Raw genomic sequence first — 16372 nt, 5'->3', positions numbered from 1 at the left:
TGTGAGAGAAAATACAATGGTTGGTTGGTGAATTAGATCAATAAGCAGTGGGGTAGTGATAGGGGAAGGTTCTTTTACTCTTGGGGATTTTGGCATCCTAGCACCACATTTGAATCAATAGGAATCATCAGATACCCTAATCTTGCTTTACCAAATAGCATTAGGCCTGGGGTGATGGGAAAAATGGAAGGAAAGTCTGGGAAATTGCTGTTTTTGTATGTTATTATACACTGTAGAATATGATGGTGTGGATACCTATGTGGATGTTACCTGTATATGAGCTTAACTGTATGTATACTAATTATAATGTTCTCATAAAATTGGTATTAACACTTACTACAGAAAATATATGTTACATATAAGGCTTGATCCTGAAGTCCTTGTTCAGCCAACACTTCCATTGCATTTCAAAGAGAATGTTGCCTGAGAAGGGACTTCAAGATTTGGTCCATATTGTTGAAAATCTTTTTGCAGATTTGTCAGTATTCTGTGAAAACAAATACTAACAAGAGCCACAAAGCAAAAGAATGTTATTATGCCAAAAACATAAATGTTAGGATCCTATCTTGCAGTTTCTTACATTAATTAATATAAAGCAGGGGTCGGCAACCTTTCAGAAGTGGTGTGCTGAGTCTTCATTTATTCACTCTAATTTAAGGTTTTGCTTGCCAGTCATACATTTTAACGTTTTTAGAAGGTCTCTTTCTATAAGTCTATAATATATAACTAAACTATTGTTGTATATAAAGTAAATAAGGTTTTTAAAATGTTTAAGATGCTTCATTTAAAATTAAATTAAAATGCAGAGCCCCTCAGACCGGTGGCCAGGACCTGGGCAGTGTGAGTGCCACTGAAAATCAGCTCGCGTGCTGCCCTCGGCACCCGTGCCATAGGTTGCCTACCCCGATATAAAGCAATGTGGATGTAGTAGAGATGATGATAAAAAAGTAGAGCTAGATTTACAAAAGAATCCCAAGAATCCAAGGATATGAAGGAATTTGGGGATCCTATAGTTTGGATATGAAGTGACTTTGAAGCGTGGGAGTGTATTTTTGTTTTATTTTATTTTGTTTTGTTTTATTGTACAGCTTGCTGATGATTTTTTAAAAATTAGTTCATCATTGAGACATAAGGCCTAAATCTGCATTGCTTGCACATCCCAAATTTCTACTAATTCCAGAGGCAGTTTTAGGTGAACATACATTGCAAGATCAGGATTTAGGGAGCTGAGAAGTGCGGTTCTTCTAAAATAATACTGTCTTTTTCAACAATATGTTTTTTTTTTTGCTATAATTTTATTTAGTACACGATCAAAATATACTTCTTTCAGTATTTGTCAATGCGCACATGTGAAGAGTTTGAAATAATAAACAGTATTTTTATGCATATGGTATAATCAACAATTTTAAATGCTATACTCTGAAAGTGTAATTTATCTAGTTATACATGAATATAAGTATTGAAAGTATACCCTGAAAAGGTATAGTTTATCTTATACATGAAGAATTTTCTTATTTTAAAAATCATCTATCAGTTCTTTGTTTAAATGGGGAAATCATGTATTAGAAGCACCTTTTCTCTTGACAAAAGCTTTAATATCTTATGCCCTTTGTCCAAAATAAATATTAGATACTCCTTAATTCCAATATTTTCACACATATCACAGCATTGCAATGTCTTAAGCATATAGTAGCTGTATAAGATCAAGATATGTGTTCATTGACAGAGTAATTGACCTTCTCAGTCAGAACTCCTGTTCTCAATACCTACATGTAATGCACATCCATAGAGCCAAATCCTGAGGTTATTACGCAGTTTTTACTCAGGCAGGCTTCCATTGAAGTCAATGAGAGGTTGCCTGAGTGAAAACTGAGCAACAGGGTCAAGCTCTGACCCATAGCCTTTTGGCTGTCAATCCCCGGGTCCCTTAGTTTGCCTGGCTACTACCCACTCGCTACTGAGTTGGACCTTTGCCCTAGAATATAGGTGCCAGGCAATAACAGCTCATGTCGTCAGCCTGTACAACAATGCAAATGTGATTTCTTCAGCAGAAAGTTCAGTAAAACTGGGCACTTATTCAATTTTTTTGACATGTATGTTGTTAGAAAAGGAGGTACTGGAACGAGGGAGGAAAGAAAACCATGCAATTACTGGTGCTTGATGGTTCCAAAAAGACAAATAGCTCTGGAGCAAGTGCCTTGGAAACCCATGGAGGCCAGCTGAGAGGTGTCAAAAATGTGCGGAACATGAGCAAACAGCAGAGCAGACAATGTCACCAAGGGGCTAACGGAACCACAAAGGAGTGAATTGAGCAGCATTCCAGAAATGCACTGTGCTTTGCCCTAAGAAGTGGGCAACACATGCCAAAGAGGCATACCCCTGAGTGGTCAGAACCAGGGTGTGTGGATGATGCCCTTTCATGTGGGGCAAAGGAAAACAAAAGATTCCCATGGTCTTGTGCCTGGGAAATGCCCATAGTCATGCTGAAAATAGTCGAATCAGAAAAGAGATGATTGTCTGTCACTAGTCTCAGTCAGCCTGTGAATTGAAGTAGATCACTTGAAACTTCATGACCCTGCATGTGTAAATGCCTAATTGCAAAGTGTAGGCAGGTAGAAGGAAGAAGATTATGATCCCTTTTGCAGGGCCTGTCAAACTAATGCCCATAGGCCATACTTATCCCTTGACCTTGTTAAATGTGGCCCACGTGCTGGAGGGAGTACAAGCAACTTTTCTGACACATTCCCTTCACGTGTGCTTTTACTTCACTATGCTGATGTTGATAGTTTTCAAGAACATGGGCGTAAAAGTGACTTCCTCACGTGTGCTTTAAAGCTAACAGAGCTACAGCAAGTAAAAAGCACACGGAGATGGAAAAGGAGCATCAGAATTAAAAATATTTTCCACTGCTTGTGCTCTGTGTTCGTGTATTCAGTGAAAACACATGGGAAGCAGAATAGGAAAGCAAGAGCAGAAATAAAAAAAGAAAGAGAGGACAGGAACAGGAAGAAAACGAGAAAGAGACACAGCCAGAGAGGAGCAAGGAGGAAGGGGAACAAAAGAATGCTGCTTCAGGAGACAAAGAAAAAGGAGAGTCTGAGTGCTAGAGGGAGACATATTGAATGAAAAATGAGAAAAACTAAGATAGACAAGTAAGAGAAAGCAGGAAAGGGAGAGGACAGGAACAGAAAGGCAGTAGAAAGCTATACACAGAGCACGACAGCAGAAAAGGGTAAAACATCACAGGTGTGCATGGTTTTATTTTAGCTTTTAGTGGTGTGTTTTGTGTGTGTGTTTTGTTTTTTACAAAGCTAGGACACTGGTGTTTTGGACATTCTCTATTGCTGTTCCTCCCTTCTTTGGTCTCTAGCTACTGATTCTTTGTTTCTGCTGCTGCCTTCTGTCTCAGTCTATCTTCTGTCGTTCCCCGCCCCCCTTTTCCTTCTCTGTCTCTTTCTTTCAGTGACACTGAATGGGGATGTAGTCCATTGGTATGTGAAGAGGGCCAAAATTTTCTCCCACCTGCAAGTAAGGATGTTGTTATTCTTTTAGTATTTTCTCTGAGAAGGCGCAGTTGAGACAGCTTGAAGCCATCAGTGTAGATCTGAATTAGCATATGGGGTCAGTCTGACTTTTGCTCCATGTTTAGGCAGGGGATATGGACAAAGCCTTGATTTGAAGGAGCTTTACAAGGAATCAATGCTGAGAAATTTTGAACTTTAGTTGATGAAACCCAAGAGAAAGTGCTGAGGAAAAAAAAAAAAGAACACGATAAAGATAAACCTCTGTTAGCCTTACCTCTTAATTTCCCTGAATGTTTCGCCTTCTGTGTATGCACCATTTAGACTGCAACCTTTTCCTGGCAAGGACTGCTATTTTTGTGCATTATATAGCTCTAAGCATGTTGTTGATGCTAAACAAATAACAAAATTATTATTTATATATTTTATTATTAAAATGAATTTTCTCCCAGATAGAAGGTCCTTGGCTTTGAACCCCAGAGTAATGACAAAGCAGAAAAGGGGCAGTGATGGGGCTGATGATCCATAGGCTGCACTGATTCTGGGAGTTTCTCCACCCTGTGATATGGGGCTGCTAGTGCCAAAGAAGTTATTCTGGTCCTTAGGCTGGAGTAGCAGTTGTAGAACCACATCACAACCTAGGAGGCAGATTTATTTTCCTGCTCCCAAGCACCTAGGCCAGTTATTCAGAGGGGATAGGAAGAGGATTTGAGCCATAGTAACAACTTTCTGCTAGAAAAATTTCATCAGGATTCTGGGCATATGGATAAAAACAAACACATAGAGTTTATGTACAGTTTATGAGATTAACAGATTTGATTATGTAGCTGTTTCAGTCTATATTGTCATAAAATGACAGTACTTTACACAAATGAGGCAGAATTCAGAATATATTGTAATGGATCCAAGAGAACTGTTCCTTTATAATACAGTTTAAGAACTAGATGGCTCACCAATATAGCTGAATACCTGATTGACTCTAAAAGGCTCCTTTTATCAGGCAGATAATATGAATCTTCAAATGTAAAGACTTACAAAGTACCTATTTACCTAATCCATTATGTATTATAGTCTGTTAGACAAATGTTATGAACCAAATTCTCTGCTGGTATAAATGGTTCAGCTCCTGTGGAGTTGTGCCAATTTGTGCCAGCAAAGAATTTGCCTCCATCTCTTTATGTTATGTATATTTTACAGATTAGTTACTTCAATTAACCAATCAATCAAATTGTATTGCTTATGCTGACCATTTTTGCAAATAAACAAGTTACATAGAATTGAAACAGAGTTAAGATAAAATAGTTAACTTAAAACATCAGTAAATGAAGAAAAAAACAGTACCCCAGAATTTAATTAATGCTGAGTTAATGTCTATACAGCTCATTGAAGGTAAAAAGTGTTATATAAGTGCTAAGCAATATCCATGTTATTATGGGAAGCTGGCTTCAACCTTACCTGTGAAGAGATGATGCTTCTATAATTGTTTTGTAAATATATGTTTTTATGTGGTAGACAGATGAATAAATAATATCTAATGCTGCATCAGTCATTCAGACAAAATTCCCTTTGACATCACTGGGAGATTTGCCTAAAGGCCGCAGGATTGGGCTAATAACAATAATGACAACCAATATTTAGGCAACATGAAGGTTATGACAATATTAACCAAAGGAAGGGAATGGAAGGTTAAAACTGAAACTCTCAACTGCCCCCATCTGTAATTTATCCTGTTATGAGTAGTTACTGCAGTGTCAAAACAAGGCAAGTCCAGGGCTACATTTCAGCCCTTGTTTTGAATTCTCTTACTTTTAAACATCATATCACAACATTAATATTATTTAAGCCTCGCATTTTGTTTTGGGGCATTAATATTACACCAGTACAGAGGTTTCCTATTTGATGGATTACAAAATGTGTTGGGTTTGGTCAGTATTTTATCACTGGTTATGAGAATAATCTCTTTGATTTGCCTCACATAGCTATTAAATAGCTACAGAAAGATTGATTATGGTACTATAAAGTACTTCATCATTAATAATTGTAAGAGCCAGAGTATAAACAGATTTCATGACTGTGTGCGTTCTTTATTAGAATATCTGAAAAAAGATCTGTGCATCAGTTTGCTGTGGAAATTTCTGGCAAAACTGATTTGTTTGGCTTTCCAGTGCTTCAGATAGCAACGTGCTGTTATCCTACCAGCACTGCAGTAATGAGGGCTTAAGTCACAGTCAAATTAGTAGTAAGAGACAAACACTCAATAAAACAAAATACTGTAACGACTGAAAGAATCCCAGTTTCACATCAGTGAGAACGTGATTAATCCTATCATGTGTGCTAAATAATTTAAATATTGAGCATGTAGGCCAAACTCCTACTGAAGTCAGTGAGAGTGTTCCTGAATATGTAATGCAGGATTGGGCCCATTGCCGGTAACTTATAGCTGCTATATAGGTTTGCCTCTAGGAGTGCAGGCAGTGTCTGCACTTGGACTGCCAAATCAGATTGTGTATGTGATCTATGTTCATTCTGCATGCTTGCTAGAATAATTTATTATGATACTGTACTTCCAAAGAATACATTCACTTCCAGACTCTCTATAGTAATACCATATGGTTGGTGCAAATAAACATTCCAAGCCAGTGCATTTTTCATCTTGAAAAAAAAATGGCAATCCCAAAGCAGTTTTGTATTTATTCAGTACTGACTGTCATTCCATTTGACACCAGGTACAGAATTAATATATTTTAAAATAGTAATTACTCTCTAGGCCTTTGCATTGATTCCCATTTACTCTTACTCTTCATTTATTTTGTTGACCAGTACCGTCAAAATGAGAGGATAACCTGCTCATAGTATGAATTCTCAAGGATTATTGCACTATTCTGTATAAAACTTCATTGTTTATTTTTTCATATTTTGGATGAAATGTGCCTGTCTTTATCTGAAGCAGAATCTGTTTATAGAACTCAGGTTGTTCTTGATGTTATCTTCCTGATACAAAAATATATTGCTGCTGATGCACAAGCTTAACTAACAAAATAAATATTCAGTGTATGTCAATCTTTTGTGCACTATTAGAAATGTATTACTTTGTATGGCTGCAACATTTTGATTGACAGGTCATTTATTAATACTGCTTCTATAGAAAAAGCAAATGCAGCACCCTAAGGGTCTCAGGCAAAATGACCATCAAAGTCATGGGAATTTGGGCTGTGTAAAGACTGCAGGATTGTGCCTACAATGGGCCAGAATATGCTCTCAGTTGCACTCCTGCAGCCCCCATTGACTTTTGACTCCAGTGAGGTGGCACCTGTTTAAATGACAAAAGATTTAGCCTCCATCTTTCTTTTTGATAGGGTGTTAATCTTCACTACTTAGATGATGGGATATAGCACAAGACTCAATACTTTTATTTTTATTTAGTATAGCTTTTGATTGAAGTAATATCCTACATCTGATACAAATCAGTTAACACCCCACATTTTTAAGATACATTCATTCAAATTAAGCATTCATACTGGATAATCTTGTGCATATTCATGCTTTCTGAAATCATTTTCTAGATAGATGGACTAATTACTTAGAAAAAGTTGTATCTATGTGACAATGATTTTTATTCAAACTAGCTTTGTTTGTTATTTCCATTTATAAGGAGTGGGAAAAGTTGGATATTTTACTTGACGACTGTTATAAAATGAGAAGCAAGACCTGCTCTCACTCCCAGTGGTGTAAGTGGAGGTTCACCACTGACTTCAGTGGGAGCAGGAGTAGGTAATAGTAGTGAATTATGATGTCACACATAAAAACACCAATGTGTACATAGTTTTAAAATAAAGGAACACCTACATTTTTGTATTTTATTGTAGTCTATGGATAACTGGCCAATGCATATACAAAGTCTGTCTTTAGTTAAGAGAGGTTATTATGGTGTCCAGTTATAAAATTATTTTATATAAATGTTAGGGATGTCAATCGCAGTTAACTCAAGTGAATAACTCAAAACAAATTAATTACAAGTAACCATAGTTTTAATCACACTGTTAAACAACAGTAGAATACCAGTTGAAATTATTATAAATATTTTTGGATGATTTTCTGCATTTGCAAATATATTGATTTCAATTACAACACAGAATACAAAGTGTACAGTGCTCACTTTATATTATTTTTATTGCAAATATTTGCACTGTAAAAAAGATAAACAAAATAAATATTTTTCAGTTCACCTCATACAAGTACTGTAGTGCAATATCTTTATCATGAAAGTGCAATTTACAAATGTAGATTTTTTTTGTTACATAACTGCACTAAAAAAAATAGTGTAAAACTTTAGAGCTTACAAGTCCACTCAGTCCTACTTCTTGTTCAGGTAGTTGCTAAGACAAAAAAGTTTGTTTACATTTATGGGAGATAATGCTGCCCGCTTCTTATTTACAATGTCACCTGAAAGTGAGAACAGGCATTCACATGGCACTTCTGTAGCCGGCGTTACAAGGTATTTATGTGCCAGATATGCTAAACATTCGTATGCCCCTTCATGCTTTGGCCACTGTTCCAAAGGACATGTTTACATGCTGATGATGGGTTCTGCTCCATACCTATCCAAAGCAGTGTGGAATGTAGAAAACACCCACAAATATTTAAATAAATGGTATTCTATTATTGTTTAACAGTGCGATTAAAAATGTGATTGATCGCGATTATTTTTTTAACTTTGTGATTAATTTTTTAAATAATTTGACAGCCCTAATAAACTTTACTACATTATCTGCAGAATATCAGAGGGGTAGCCATGTTAATCTGGATCTGTAAAAGCAGCAAAGAGTCCTGTGGCACCTTATAGACTAACAGACGTATTGGAGCATGAGCTTTCGTGGGTGAATACCCACTTCATCGGATGCATGTGCAGAATGTAATGGTGAGGTTATTTGCAATGATGGAATAATTAGAATTGATATTAGATTTCTAAACAAATATATAAATGTGTGAAAAATGCGGAATTATTACCTGAAAATAGAGTTTCTTGATGCATTGTTCATATTCTTCTTAATTTTATCTTGGATTAAAGAAGATTGTTTTGTTTTGTAAGCTACTGGTCCAATTTGTTAAATTGTGATGTAGGTTTGCTTCTATTTGAGGTCAGTATTGTGTAGTTTATAGGAAAACTAAATAATCTCTGTTGCCACAACTGGAAGTTACTACTATAAAACGGTAATATTATGCACAGTATATAAAAGCATTCTCTACCCAAAAATGTTATTGTGAGGTTACACACACATTTTTATTAGAAATTGCAGTTTTTACTCTCTCATAAATCTCTCAAAACATTCAACTTTTGGGCTGAAACTTGCTGTGGTTGATCTGGCCCCTGACACAATAGCCCCTGCAATCAGTGGAAACTGACCCTTGTGCCATGTGATGGTATAATCTTTTCTGACCCTGACCAATGTCATGTGACTTGAGTAAAGAAATAAAGATTAGTTTCTCACAATACTCCTGCGTGTCATACCTTTATTACAATCCCAAAGGTGATTTTTTAAAAAAGAGTCAAATCAGTTTACCTGTTTTGGAGTTAGCTGAGCATGATAAAATATAGCTTTTAAAATACTATTAAATTTAAATCCTACTCTCCTTACTCACATGAACTCAATGGGACTCTTCAGAAGTGTCGTGCAAACAGGACTTGGCTCTGTCTGGTTGCCCTTGAAATCATGATGATGATGATTGATTTCCAGTGATCTGCTGTACATCATTTATCTACTGTCCCTTCTGCTGCTGAGATTTTGTTTAAAAGTCCTTTTTAATAGTGTTGCTTAATAATGATTCTTCTCTTCTTCCTAATTGTAAGACATATAAACGAATGACAAGTACTGAGCATCATTTCTCTACATAGCATTCAAAGAAATAGATAATTATATATGTTTGCTGATTGTCTGAATCCCAGAAAAGGGTTTTCTTACATGTGTTTTCTGTACATGACCACACAAACCTATAGTGTTATATAAATACTGAATAATAGAAAAAAATAAAATTATACTAGTGTTCTTGTATGAGAGTCCAATAAATAATAAACCATTTCCGATTCAAGATAGAAGACTTCTTCCTGATACACGTGGATGGAGACATTCATGTTTTCCCCACCTTAAATATTCCTTTCATGTAAGGCTCCTTTCATTGTGAAAGAGCACTGGGTTTCCCAACAGCTAATGGATAGATTTATGGAACTGACAATCCAGTTATTCTTGAAGAACTGGATAGATGTCTCAGAATGGATAAATACGTTATAAGTTGGATTGCGACTGGCCCTTATACAACTGCACTGGTATGATAGCATGCAAGGTCCAGTTTCAGTTACAGAACCTGTGCCTGGGGGAGCCCAAGGATTGTTCTTTCTATGTGTTTCTGGGAGATGGGCATCACCTCACATGGCGCAAGGAGAAGGCAGGGTCATGGCTATGTGTCCACTTTTGTACTACCCCAGGATGAGCAGGCTGTGCCATCTTAAAGGATGATGCAGTCTGCCCACTATACCCACTCATTTGTCTGCTTGGAGAGGGATTATGTCTCCATTAGATTCCCCTCGTATGGTGTTCCATCTCCAGCAAGGGCAAGTGCATCCAAAGTTCATTGTTTAGTGGCATATTGTTAAATATTTTTTTATATTATTAATTAAACATTGTATTCTTTCCTTGTTCCTGATCCTGCAGTCATTTCTCAGGCAAAACTTCCATTGCCATCAATGGAACTGAGAACTGCAGGATCAGGTCTTATCTTTTATTTCAGTTTAATACATTATTTCAACTGAATTTTAGAAGATCTGTGTTACAACAAAATGTAAAGACAATAACTGAAATGGTTTAGTACTTCAAAATGTTGTTTTGTTTCAGCTGGGTGCAATAAGACAACGAAGGCCCAGAATCTTCAAACAGCAGATATAATTGATTTATGAAACCTTGTCAATCTTGCTCCCATTTAACTCAATGGCAAAATTCCCATTATCTTCAACAGCAGCAGGATTGGATCCAGAATTAAACCATTGCTGGCAGCAAAGAAATCCAATAGTTCTTAACAGTTATTTCTGGTACACGGTCATTTGTGCCCTCTTCTTTGTGTGATACAATTGCATTTAAGATTGATGTGCAGTAGTAAAATTAAAGCAGCACAGAGTATGAGAAAAATGTGCAAATAATATTTTAAACATAAATTTCACTTTTGAAACTTGAATCTTTTATTAAAAGGCTATGAGATTATCTGTCGTAACTTTGGGAGATGTCGTGTTTTTAAAATCGTTGCTTTAGTGTTGCTGTGACCTTACATTAGAATAAACTTATTTTGCTATAATAGGCTGCAGCCTGACTTTACTCACACTGAAATCCATGGGCTTTCTTTCTTTCTTTCTTTCTTTCTTTCTGCCTGCCTGCCTGCCTGCCTGCCTGCCTTTGAGCTATATGGGAGGTATATCTGGTCTTTATTTAGGGGTATCTGATAGACTGTGATGTATTTTTGTTTCATATTATTATATTTATAACAATAGCTTGGTATTTTATTACTGTAATAATAATATATGTATCCAGTAACATTAATATGTAATTGTTATGTTTTATGTATAGCAGAGGTTCCTAAAAGAGCCCTTCCAGTGACCCTCAGAGAGCTAGACTGCTGGTTCTGAGCCCTTGATGCACCTCAGCCAGGACATCTGTACAAGAGAGGAGCTGCCAGTAGAGGAGACTGTGTTATCAAATGAGCTGTGCTGAAAAAAAGCTTCTTCCTTCCCCTTCCAAGAACAGCCACACTGCAGGCTCAAGCCACCAGCCTCCCCATCACATGCCAGAGGCAAGGGAGTCAAAATAAAGGCCTTGTCCCCAGGCCAGAGAGGTACTTTGAGGATGGGAGAGGGAGAAAATAACCAGGGGATTGGTGAACAACAGGACTAGACAGGAGTAAGAGAAAAATCAGTCACTGGAGCAAAGGAGCTGCCTAGAAGTCTGGCAGGCGGAAGCAGTGTGGGGCTGGGTGGGAGGAAGGAGCGTGATGTCTGAGGGAAGTAAGGAGACTGGTAACAGAGGAGAGGAAGTGTCCAGATGGGAGAAGGAGCACAGAGTTGGGAGGACCCAAGGGAGGTAGGTGTGTGGGACCTGGGGAGAGAGCTGGAAAGTGGGATTGGAGTGGAGATGGAGGAAAGAACTAGTGTTTGGGAAGAGAGACACTAGGCTGGAGGGGTCAAGCTAATTTAAGAGGACAACAAGCATATTGTGTGTGTGTAGTTTTGCATGTTGTGCAGTCACAAATTGGAGCATGATTTGGCAGGGAGGTGGTCCAGAAGATGATTGCTCTAAGGAGTGTTTTATGCTATGAACCAGTATGCATTGCTGCTGCTTTGGACCTGCTGCTCCTGCTCTTGTTGAAATCAATGGGAGTTTTGCAGTTGACTTCTTGGGAACAGGATCCAGGCCTTCTATGTTTACAAGAGACTCAAAAGTAGCAAAAAGTACATTTGGTTCATTTGTAGTTTTTTATTAGTAAAGTAAAAAGTCTGTGAAATTCAGACCTTTTAATGTCCCTTCAGTTTAAATAGTTTTTAGAGGTAATTATTTTAAGAACAATTTCACAAGATGTTACCTGAGGCAAATCATATAACATTAAAACAAAGAGTCTGTCAAATTCCAAGTCTGTCGGAAGTTTTTAAAATTTTTAGCCTTCTGGAATTCCTGTGGGTCATGATTTATTCTTGATATATGCCAGAAGGAAATATAAGGCACTGAAATATATACAGAAATAAATGTAATTAAATTGAAATAATAATTGTAATTATTTGAAAGGAAGCACAATTTGATATTGATTTTAAATGTCATGTAAGTCATAACCAGATTAACATGATTCAAAAAAATCTGAACTTTGTAATAGAACAAGGCATCTCTAAGTATTTTTAAATTACGAAATTTTGCATTCACCTAAAGCTTAGAATAGGAAGATGTGATAAAAATAAACAAGTAACAAAGACTAGAAGTTAGTGATTCATAGACTATATCTTCAAATAATGAACAAAAGTATAGTTACTAATCACTGAAGAACAGCTGCACTAGTTATTTGATCATTTCTTAAAAAATAAAATATAGATGAAAACTTCAAGATTTAAAAAAAGACGTTTAAAAAGTTATCAGTATATGCTAGTTATTTTAAGTCTCCTAGATGGTTTTATGGTTAGATACCTACAGTTTGCTCATATGAATGAATTATGTTCTTTTCTTTGCTGCTCTGTCTGGTAAATAGAAGTCTTGTTGTCAAATGTAGGGGCAGATTTTGTTCAACTTACGTATGTAGGTAGTCTCTTAACTTTAAAAAGTTGGAATTTTTGTGTAAGACAAACAGGATTTGGCTAGGGATTTCTGTGCTCTTTGTTAGGGCTTCGTCCTGCAAACATATCCTTTTATGTATTTATACCTGCTCCTGTATTTTTCACTCCATGCATCTGATGAAGTGGGTTCTAGCCCACGAAAGCTTAGGCCCAAATAAATTTGTTAGTCTCTAAGATGCCACAAGGACGCCTCATTGTTTTTACATATGTGAGTAGCTTTATTCAGATGACTAGCATCATGAAGCTCAATTGGACTACCCATCTGAGTGAAGTTACTCAAGTGCATAAGTATTTGCAAGATTGCATCCTTAAGATGTCAGAAGACTTGTGTGTGACTCATACATCTATGCAAAGACAGTACAAATTTGAACTGAAAAGAAAATGTACTAAAGTGACTGTTTGTGATAGTTTAATCGATTATGTAACTATAAATGTATATACATTCTGAAACACATTTTATTTACATGTACCTTGTAATGATTGTGTGTAGCTGCTAAATTTTATGTTTAAAAAAAGGAATTAAGTATTCATTCTAAAAATCTTTACAAATAGTAGTTACTGTGCATACTTGCAGCCAACCCAATTTTTAGTTGCACAAGCATAGTTCAGAATGGTAATCAATTTCCTCACTTGTATAACATCAAAATGAACAAAACATATTTTGCAAATGTCAAGTAAAGAAAATTCTCCTGTGCTGAGTCCTGCTGTGCCAGCTTTAGTTAAAAATGGGATTTATAATGGAAATGCTGACACAATCCTCTATCTAGACTATTACACTCAGATTTAATGAACACCAGTCTATGATCTTCATATTATTAATGTCAGTCACTTTACATTTAAGGCAAAAATTCTGGTTCCTTATTTATGCACATAATCCCATTCAAGTCAATAGAACTACCCACATGAGCAGGGTGAGCAGGACTTGACACAAAGTACAATGGTGGTTGTGATGAGTCTCCTTCCACTAAATGCACTATAAAGCTCTTGAATCTAGGACTCAATCCTGCAATGTTTACTCACCTGAATTCATCTTATTTAGGCAAATAGTCCCATTGACTTCTCTCAGAGGAATAGGATTGCAGGATCAGGCCCTTAGATTGATTTTCCCTCCTAAATTTATATTATATTACATGGGAATGAAAGGCTCAGTCTTGTAACCCTCCCTGACATGAGTACTTACACCAGTGAAAATTACTGAGTCAGGTTTCCAGGGCTGGGCTCCAAAACCTCTGTAAATGTAACTGAAATTATTGATAACAAATAAATGCTAAAATGATCAGTTCCTTTATACATCCCTCTTCCATTGTTTTTCACTTAGGACAAATAATAAGCATTATTGAAATACACTTAAAATGCGGTGATATGTGTTTTATAATTAAGGGCCTACTTAGATTATGATATTGCAGAAATTGCAGATTCTGCAACATTAGGCTTAGTTCCACCTCAGTTTTGGCAGCAGGAGCCCTGGGATATGCACGGCTAACAGTGGGAGCCCCAGCCACTCTGGGGATGAGAGCGGGAGCCCCTACTGTCAGTCCTGGGTGGCCGCTGTCAGCCCTGGACCCCCGCTATCAGCTCAAAGCAGCTGTCAGCAGGAGCCCCCACCCTCAGCCCCAGGCAGCTGACAGCGGGAAACCCTGCTCTCAGCCCTGGGCAGCCGACAGTGGAAGCCCCCTGCTCTCCTAATACAATATCATGGAAAAGTAATAATGGACTTTATTAGCTCAAATAATAAGGTCCATTATTACTTTTCTGCAATTTTCCATGGCTTGTCCGCAACTCAGCCGCAATTTTTTGACAATCATCCCGCAGTTCAAGTAGGGCCTTATTTATAATATGGTACAGTTGAAGTCCCTGGGTGTTTTGTATTACTGAATAGTTTTATGCAAGGATATCTGTATATAAGTGTAATCTCACATTCATTCTCAGCAAAATTCAGCTAAATTCATGATATATTAAGCCACAACTGGAGGAAGAGGAAATGAGCAATTTTCCAATTTATGTAATTTAAGAGAAATATGGGTTAGGGAGCGGGTTAATGGCTATTGGCTGTATTAGATAAATACACATCTATCTACTAGACAGTGAAACACTGTTAAAGGTGGAAGAAGCCTCAAAACTTCAATGTGTCTGTGATTCTCTATGGCCATGTAGGACACAAGTGCTGGGTGTATTTTTGTTGAATAGGACCCTTAGATTTATAGAAGATCACAAATATTACTATTTTCTGTATTGGTTTTATAATAATAGGTTGTTCCATCTTATATTGTTTGGCTTGAGATTTTAACGAATTTAACCAAATCATGTATTTAAAACATATAGAACAAATTCAGAAAATAAAAGCTGTTTTAGGGTTGCTTGCTTATCTTTTTGGGAATGGAATGTTTTGAATTGTACAATTGAATGGATTATTTTAATTGGGGAAAAAAAAAGATTAAAGATTTCCAGGTGCATAAACAGACACACATCTTCTCTGTAAGCAGGTTAGCAAATTATTTGTATATATTGCAAAGAAAGCAAAATAAAATCTGTGAAAATCTGGAAATGCTGAATACATAAAGAAACCAATTGTTAAAACGATGTAAATGTTATTACAGTATTTTAAATGCCAGTTAACTGTGTAATGGCAAAAGTAGCAGGGCTATAACATTTAAGCCATACGTGGTCATATGTTTTTCATGTTTTGTATTTCCAGTGAGGTAAAGTTTCTCTTGGACACTGATTGGAAGGTATGTAGTGTAGCAACCTGCAATGTGAGAAAAAACACAGTTAATTACAGTCATTTTTAGTTAACGTCAGGGAATGTGGATAAAAGAAGCAATTTTGGATTATGTTCTTTTGAAAGATTTGTGTTAAACATAAGTATCCCAGAGTGTGATACTGAGGAGCCTACACAATGACCGTGGCTATCTATGCCCTTTGTATTTTTTTTTATAAAACATTTTTGCTTTACTGAAGTTGAATTTCAGGTACGTAAACTAAGCACTCAGTTATATAATTCAAATAGGAACTCAGGAAATTTAGAATCGACTTCATATAATGACAGAAAGGGAGAGGGAGACTAAGGGGCCCCTCCTGCAGCTATAGGGAGCTCCTGTGCAGTTGAGCAGGTGTGGTTCTCCTGCACAAGGGAGGAAGCTGGCTGGATGCCAAGGGTCACACGGGGATGTACATCTCCTGCCTGTCATAGAGCTGATTGTGCAGGGTCTCTGCATCACAGCATGTAGGAGGAGAGTGGGGAGGCTGGGCTTGAGCCGTGTCAGGGATCTGCTGCTCTGTGGATCCTGCCATTCTCCACCCCATAGGCGGGCTGTGCTAAGGGCTGCAGAATGCACTCTGCAGCCCTGGAGTTGCTTGGATGGGAAGATCCCTTTCCATTAGGCTTTGTACATTTCAGTGCGTGTTGTGACTACTTGAGCTAGGTGCTGATGTCTGGATTTTAGCCCAAATGTATTAAGCAGCAGAGAACTGATATTTCCTATTCTTAAACATTAAA

The 16372-nt window shown here is 37.0% G+C and overlaps 1 long non-coding RNA gene across 4 annotated transcripts in view; it reads left to right on the top strand.

The window, feature by feature from the left end:
• The window catches only part of LOC123363656, a 24811-nt gene extending 8439 nt beyond the window's left edge, over window positions 1-16372 (top strand). For 3 of the 4 annotated variants that reach the window (XR_006576848.1, XR_006576846.1, XR_006576845.1), the window contains one exon: window positions 11132-16372. This is a non-coding gene — a long non-coding RNA (uncharacterized LOC123363656). The remainder of the gene's footprint in view (window positions 1-11131) is intronic. The other variant, XR_006576847.1, reaches the window with a different exon arrangement.

Source organism: Mauremys mutica, chromosome 2 (genome assembly GCF_020497125.1).
Source record: "Mauremys mutica isolate MM-2020 ecotype Southern chromosome 2, ASM2049712v1, whole genome shotgun sequence".
In the NCBI taxonomy this organism is placed as follows: domain Eukaryota; kingdom Metazoa; phylum Chordata; order Testudines; family Geoemydidae; genus Mauremys; species Mauremys mutica.
This window is presented reverse-complemented; position numbering and strand designations above follow the sequence as displayed.